This window comes from Pistacia vera, unplaced genomic scaffold, assembly GCF_008641045.1.
Source record: "Pistacia vera cultivar Batoury unplaced genomic scaffold, PisVer_v2 Contig287, whole genome shotgun sequence".
Lineage (NCBI taxonomy): Eukaryota > Viridiplantae > Streptophyta > Magnoliopsida > Sapindales > Anacardiaceae > Pistacia > Pistacia vera.
This window is the reverse complement of record NW_022196098.1, coordinates 246,290-254,421: the sequence shown is the minus strand read 5'-3', so window position 1 is coordinate 254,421 and position 8,132 is coordinate 246,290.

Genomic DNA, 8,132 nt, shown 5'->3' with positions numbered 1-8,132 from the left:
TTATTGAAGTTTAAATTTCTTGCATCTCTTAAACATTACTAATATTGGAATGTTTTATCCTAATCTAAATAATGGTTTTACTACTACTTGTACTAATCCTATGTGTAAAAATTTATAATTGTTTTGTCTGTGTTTATGTATTGCTTCTTCGGAGAAAAGTTAAATTTCTTCAATCTTTTCTTCGGTTATCATTATTGTGTCTTATGTTGTTTTAATAGAGTAATCTGACATAAATTCAAAACTACCTATTTGATATATTGTGTCTTTTTTAACTAGTGGTATGTTCCAGTTATGTAAGTGTTGATCATTTTTTTCATATTAATATCTTGAGTGTTAATAGATTTCATTAATTCTTTATTAGTATTTGTGTTTTGGTGTTAATTATTAATTCTAATAGCGTTACTGCTACTACTATCATCTCGCTTACTGCTACTTCCTAATCCCCTTAAGAAATTATACATCTCTAAAACAATTCTAACCTAAAAGTTTTAGTTTCTCTCCTAGATCACGGGACCACCTTCAGGACCACCTAATACGGCTGACCTAGCACACCCTTCAGGCTGACCAAGCGCAACCTAGAATCAATTCTAGAGTTCTTCTAGATTAAAACCTTCTAGATTTACCTAATCCTTAATTTAACTAAGAAATGAACAGTGCATGGATAAACAGTAAACTGCTACATTGTGTGAATAGTTATAGTGAACAGGGATAAACAGTAACTGTGAACAGTATTTTGCTATAGTACTATGGTAATGGCAGTTAATTTGTGAAGTTTTTAATTGGAATGTATATATATATATATATATATATATATAGAGAGAGAGAGAGAGAGAGAGGTTTATCTGATTGTTAGACTGTTGTTGTCTTGTGGATGATGTATTTGATCTACTTTAAGGTTTAGATATTCTTTTTTCTTTATGTCGTACTACTTTTGTTTCTTAAATAATTTATGCATAATAATATTTATATACTTCTTACTGATGTATTTTTCTTTCATCTTTATTTTTATTGTTCATTAATGTAGATATATACAGTTGGATGAAACGATTGCTCCTTGTAGTTACAGTATAGTTCCTATCAAAGGTAATGAATATATTCTTTTTGTGAACTACTTTTGTATAATTGTTAAATTGAATATTGATTGTGACGTCAAATTCAAATCACTCAAGTTGTTTAATATAAGTGGGTTTAGTGATTCTAATTTTTGAAAATATTTACATAAATTCTTGGAAAACCAATAAAGGACAAATTGAAAACTCCATGGTTCATCAAAATTTTGCATTAGAATTGTAATCCATTAAGTTTTCCATGAGATCAAAATTTAATTGATGAACCATTTATTTATGTATAATGGCCCTGTAGAATTGTAACGAGTCAATTGCAATACCATAACATATCTATAATTGTAATAGATGCAAGTATCTTTTTGGTTATAATGTCATAGTCGAACCTATTCTCAGTTGTTAAACCAGCAAATGGATGATATACTTGTGAAAGACCATTGTTGAACCAACAATTTATTCATAGTTATAATAATAAATGTCTCCTTTATTTGGAAATCTCTTTGTTGCCGAACCATTGTTTATGCATGGCTATAATAGATAAAGCTCTGTTTCAATTAAAATCTTGCTGCAAAACCATAATATTCTTTGCTATAAAGTTATAATAAAACATTTGTCGATCCATAAATTTATATAAAAAATTGTAGTAAATCATTTGTTATCAATTTTTGCATACAATTATAATAACCTAGACTCGGAAAAGGTTAAAAAAAAAAAAAGGGAATTAATAGAATATATTTTTTGTTTTGGTCAGGTACACAATTGTAAGATGGTTATTACAGGTCAAGATGCAGTAGCTATACAGTCATATATTCAGGAATTATATTTGCAAGTGATTGAAAACTACATATTGGAATATGATTCTGGAAAAATAAGTATCGTTGATTTGAGAACAAAAGTATGCAAGGAGAATAGAAAACTGAGAATGTTTATATGGAACAAAAAAGGACCTAGATTTCCAAAGCCAATCAAAAAGTCAATCTCCAAAAGGAAAAAAGGTATTTAATATTAGAACTTCATATAATTATTATCTGGAGAGTAAATGAGTTCAACCTATATCTTTATTGTTAGTTTGTTGTAATTTTGTGCCAACTATAAATAGGTGTATTGACATATGAAGTTCAGAGCAAAATGATCCACAATAAAGTTTCAAACAAAAGTAATTGGCTTCTTTATTTTGGTATAGTCATATAACTATTTTGTATATTACGTGGTTGTCAATATGTTTTTGATAGATAAGAAATAGTTGTTGAACGAATTAATTATTGTTTTTTTTAATGATATAATTTGTTGTGTAATATAGTCTCAATCATATTATCATTATTTTGAATTCTAGGTGAGGCATCTAAAAAGCAAAAACAATGTGTATCAAAGACAAAGAAAGGTTCAACAATTTCTTTAAATGCTTCTATAAATATAAATGAGATATTTAATTATTGTTTTTGCCTTTTGGTTAAGCTTTTTGATGATACAATTTGTTGCATAATATAGTCTCAATCATATTATTATTATTTTGAAATCTAAGTGAGACGTCTAAAAAGCAAAAACAATGTGAATCAAAGACAAAGAAGGGTTCAATAAGTTCTTTAAATGCTTCTATAAATGTAAATGAGACATGCGAGGAAAGTAAAACAGAGAGAATGTCTAAATTCAAAAGGAAGAGAGGTAAAAAAAATATCATAGTAGTGGTTACCTATTTTTCTAGATTATCATAAATTAAATTGGCTTACTAAATGTATGTTTTTCAGATTTTTCTCCATGTGCAGAGCTTGATTATAATATTCCAGTTACTGATGCAAAACAATAAAATCGTGAGTTTTGAATTTGATAACATACATCTAAACATTCAGTTTGTTATATTTTAAAAACATGATATTATTTCATTGCATCGTGAAAATGAAGGTGTGGAACTTTGCCGAACCATTTTTAAATTGCAAGTGTTGTTGAATTTCGTGATGATCTTTTATTATTATTTTCATTTCTAGGTCACACATTGAAAAAACAAAAGAAATCTTTATCAAAGACAAATAGAGGTTCAAAACCTCACTCAACAAAAAGAGGTAACAAATATCAAATTGTTAGTTAGATATGTTTAAATGTTAACTCAAATATTAAAGTTACTAGGATAAAAGAATATCACTGTAAGTTTCCAAATTAACGGAACATATCTAAGTATTAACTTTATTACTTTATAAAAATATCACATTATTTCTTTGCACAGTGGAAAAAGAGCCCTGGAACTTTGGTGAACCATCCTACAAGTGCATTCATTATAGATTAGTTATGTGGCACGAAGAGTGAACTGTTAAGAACCAAAAGCCAACCATTCCTTTGTTTTCATTATGTTGTATGGATGGCAAAGTTCAGTTACTGTTATTGAAAGAACTGACAGAACCATTAAAAGGTTTATTGGATGTAGTTAGTGGTAATAAGGGGATTAGTTTTAGAGGCAAGATAAGAATATACAATTCATTGTTCTCATTTACATTAATGGGAGGGCATGTTGACCATGAGATTAACCAAAGGGGTGGCCGATACGTTTTCAAACTTTGCGGGCAGAATTACCATCGAATAGGGTCATTGCTTCTACTTGAAGGAAGGAAACCTTAGTTTGCGCAGCTTTATATTTATGACACATAGTATGCAACAAATCACAGATTAAATTCTATATGAGGTAATACAAGTGATGGTACTCTTGACGGGGAATTAGTACAGGAATTGCAATTGATGTTTGATACGAACAATGAATTGGTTAAAAGTTTTCGTTTTGTCAAGAATCATATGCATTGGAATGATATTACAAATATGCATTTGCGGTTAAAAATGAAAAGGGAAAAAGATGGAAGACAATACAATTTGCTAACTAATATCAAATTGCATGTTTAATTGTTGGTGGTATTGGAATTTCAGAAACTGGAAAAGATGTCATCGTTCGTCATTCGAAAATGGGTCTTCAAAGGATTTCTGACTTGCATCCAAGCTTTATGGCATTAAGTTATACAATATTATTTCCATATGGAGAAGATAGATACATAATTGACATTAACCACAAGGAATTTCCCAACAAAAAGTCTTCAAAGAGAAACAAGCTAAGCATGAGAGAATATTATACATTTCGATTACAGTATAGATTGTAAGAAGGACATACTCTGATGAGATCTGGTAGATTATTACAGCAATATATTGTAGATGCATATAGGGCTGCTGAAGAGGAAAGACTTCGTTGGATTAGAAACAATCAGAAAAAATTGAGGAGTGATTTGTACAGCAGATTGATGGATGCCATTTCAAGACATGATGTTAATGCACAACATCTAAGGAAATCTATGTTGCTCCCTTCATCTCACACTGGCAGTCACTGATACCGTGTTCAGAATTATCAAGATGCAATGGTGATTTACAGATGTTTTGGATATCCAAATATTTTTCTGACGTTCACCTATAATCCCAAGTGGCCAAAAATACAATATCTATAGAATTGTATTAGACGATGTGATCAAGAAGGTAGAGTAACTACAGTTTGCAAAGTTTTTGAGATCAAATTGCTTGAGCTGATGCGAGAGATAAAAAAAGGAAAATATTTTGGTGAAACCGTGGCAAGTAAGTAATCTAATGAATAATATTTCTACTTTCTTTAAAAATTGTGGTTCATTGATAATTTATGATTTGAAATTATACTATACAAACTATTGTTGAACACGTTATAATTTTTTGGTCAATTATCTACACTATCGAGTTCAAAAGAGAGGCCTCCCATATGCTCATATATTGGTTTTTCTACAACCCAAATATAAGAATCCTTCGGCATCCAAAATAGATGAAATAGTTTTTGCTGAAATACCGAATAAGGAAACTGATCCTGTTGCCTTTGCAGCTATCGAGAATCACACGATCCATGGTCCATGTGGTGATGTTAGCAAGAATTCGCCATGCATGGAGAAAGGCAAATGTAAAAAACATTTTCTAGAGAAATTTGTCAATCAAACATCTGTGGATGCAACGAATATCCAATGTATAGAAGACGGAATAATGGAGCATTTGTTGAGAAAAAGGGTATTAAACTGGATAACCATTTTCCTGTTCCTTAAAATATGAATCTTTTGGTTAAGTTTGATGCTCACATGAATATTGAAATATGTAATCAACATAGATCAATCAAGTATCTATTTAAGTATGTTAACAATGGGCCGGACAGAACAACAGTTTCTATGGAAATTTAAAACAACGGTCAACAAAATAATCAATGTAAGATTTTATAGGAGAAAGATGAAATAAAAGCTTATCTGGATTGCAGGTATGTACAAAATGCATCAAATATAATGTTTTTATATTGTTTGTTGATATTTGTTATAAATATGATATTAATTAATTCAATAAAAAAACATTACACATATATCTCTTCTACGAAAGCTTGTTGGAGGATATTTCAATTTGACATGTATTGCAAAGAACCAACTATTGAAAGATTGCTATTCCACTTAGAGAAGGAACAAACAGTTATTTTCAATCCAAATAAGTGTTTGGTTAAACTTTTAGAAAGCAAAGTTGTTACACAAACGAAATTAACTGAATGGATGAAGTGTAATCAACGATACTGTTCCACAAGATCATTGACTTATTCTAATTTTCCAAGAAAATGGGTTTGGAAAGATACAGAAAGACAATGGTCTCCACAACAAAAATCAAGGTATATTGGCAGGGTGTATTTTGCATTCCCAGGTAGTGGTGAGAAATATTATTTGCGAATGCTTCTTAACTTAGTAAGAAGAGTGACATCATTTGAAGATATTCGAACTGTCAATGGAGAAATATTCAGTACATTCAAAGATGCGTGTTATGCATCAGGATTGATAGATGATAATAAAGAGTGGAATGAATACTTAGATGAAGCATCAACATGGGCTACCGAAACTTTGTAACTATTCTTGTATATAATGAAGTGGTAAGTCCAAAAGACTTGTGGAGAGCAAATGCAGAACGCCTATCTGAAGATATTCCCTACATTCTTAAATAGAAAATGCAAATGACATAATTGAAATGCACTGAGGAATTGATTCATAATCATGCATTGTTCAAGATTGAAGACCTGATTAAAAAGGGAGGAAAATCCTTGGCTGATTTCCCTGGAATGCCAATTCCAAACTGTTCTGTTTTTTAAAATTCATAGAATAGATTAATTGTTGAGGAATTAAATTATGATATCAACAACATCAAAACACTACACAGTGATTTATACAAGGGTCTCAACAATGGCCAGAAACGCATATATGATTTAATCCTTGATTCAGTTAACAATCAAAGAGGAACACTATTCTTTGTTTACGAGCATGGTGGAACAAGTAAAACCTTCCTATGGTCAACAATCATGGCAAAATTAAGATCCGAGGGTAAAATTGTTATGGCTGTAGCTACATCAAGAATTTTGCATTGCTACTATCTAGTGGAAGAACGACACATTCATGTTTTCAAATACCTTTAGAAATCACTGAGGAAAGTACATGTGATATAAAAAAAGGGACACAATTGGCAAAACTACTTGAGCAAATAGCTTTGATAATTTGGGATGAAACACCCATGGTAAACAAGTATTGCTTTGAAGCTCTTGATAGAACTTTGAAAGATATTTTGTCTTAAAAAGATCAATCAAATGTAGATAGAATATTTGGAGGCCTCATTGTTGCCCTAGGTGGTGATTTCAGACAAATTCTACCAGTTATACCAAAAGGGAAAAAAACATGACATGATACAAGCCTGTTTATCATCATCTTCCCTTTGGAAACATGTAACAATGTTGAGACTTACAGAGAACATGAGGTTGAAGACAAACTTGGTAAACCCAACAGAATTGGATGACTTGAAGGCTTTTGACAAATGGTTACTTGATATTGGAGAAGGAAGAGACGTTGCAGAAGATGAAAGCTACATCTGAATTCCTAAAGATTTGAGAATCACTCAACATATCGCTCAACATACCAATCACGAAGAAACAATTATGAATGCTATTTTTCCATATTTATCTGCTCAGATAAATAATGTTAACTATATTAGAGAGAGAGCAATATTGACACCCAAAAATGAGATAGTACATAGATTGAACAACAATATCACTCAGAGTATGCCATCAGATGGAAAGACATATTTCAACTCAGACAGCACTTGAAAAGCAACAGGTATCTTAAACAATGATGGCATTCTCTATCTAACCGAATTTCTTAATTCTCTGATGTGCTCTGGCATGCCTAAACATGAATTGCATGTGAAAATTGGCATTCCAATTATGTTACTGTGTAATTTAAATCAATTTGATGGTCTTTGCAATGGAACTAGATTGATTATAACCCATTTAGGAAAGTGGTCCATACAAGCAGTGATTATTACCGGGTAAAATATTGGTGATATTGTTTCAATTCCCAGAATAATAATGTCGAATGTAGATATGAAGTGGCCTTTCAAGTTGAAAAGAAAATTACCTGTGACAGTTAGCTTCCGTATGACAATAAACAAAAGCCAGGGTCAATCACTCAAAATGGTAGGATAATATATGAAACATTAGGTCATTACACATGGTCAATTGTACGTTGCACTATCAAGAGTAACTTCAAGACAAGATATCAAGATTCTGCTAGCCCTAGAACAAGATGAACCAGCAGAGACGTTGACAAATATTGTTTTCAAAGAAGTGTTTAATTGAGAGGATTGATATGTTGTATATAATATAACTCATTGTTTATAACAGGAGGGATTGATAGATTGTACATAATATAACACATTGTTTATGAGAGATTAATGTGAAAAATTAAAGATATTTATATGAATATGAAAAGGTCACACTAAATGTTTAAATATATACAGAAACATAAATTCCTCAATACAAAGATATTGATACGTTTTATATTATTATTGTCGAATACAATGAATGCTACATTATATGTGTTATGTGTTATAAATACATTTTTTTTTTTTTTTACATACGCAAAATTAGCATCAATTAAATACATCCACATCCGTAATAATAACCCAACTACAAACTCTTATGTGGCAAACATTGTCAAGATATTTAACATTAATATT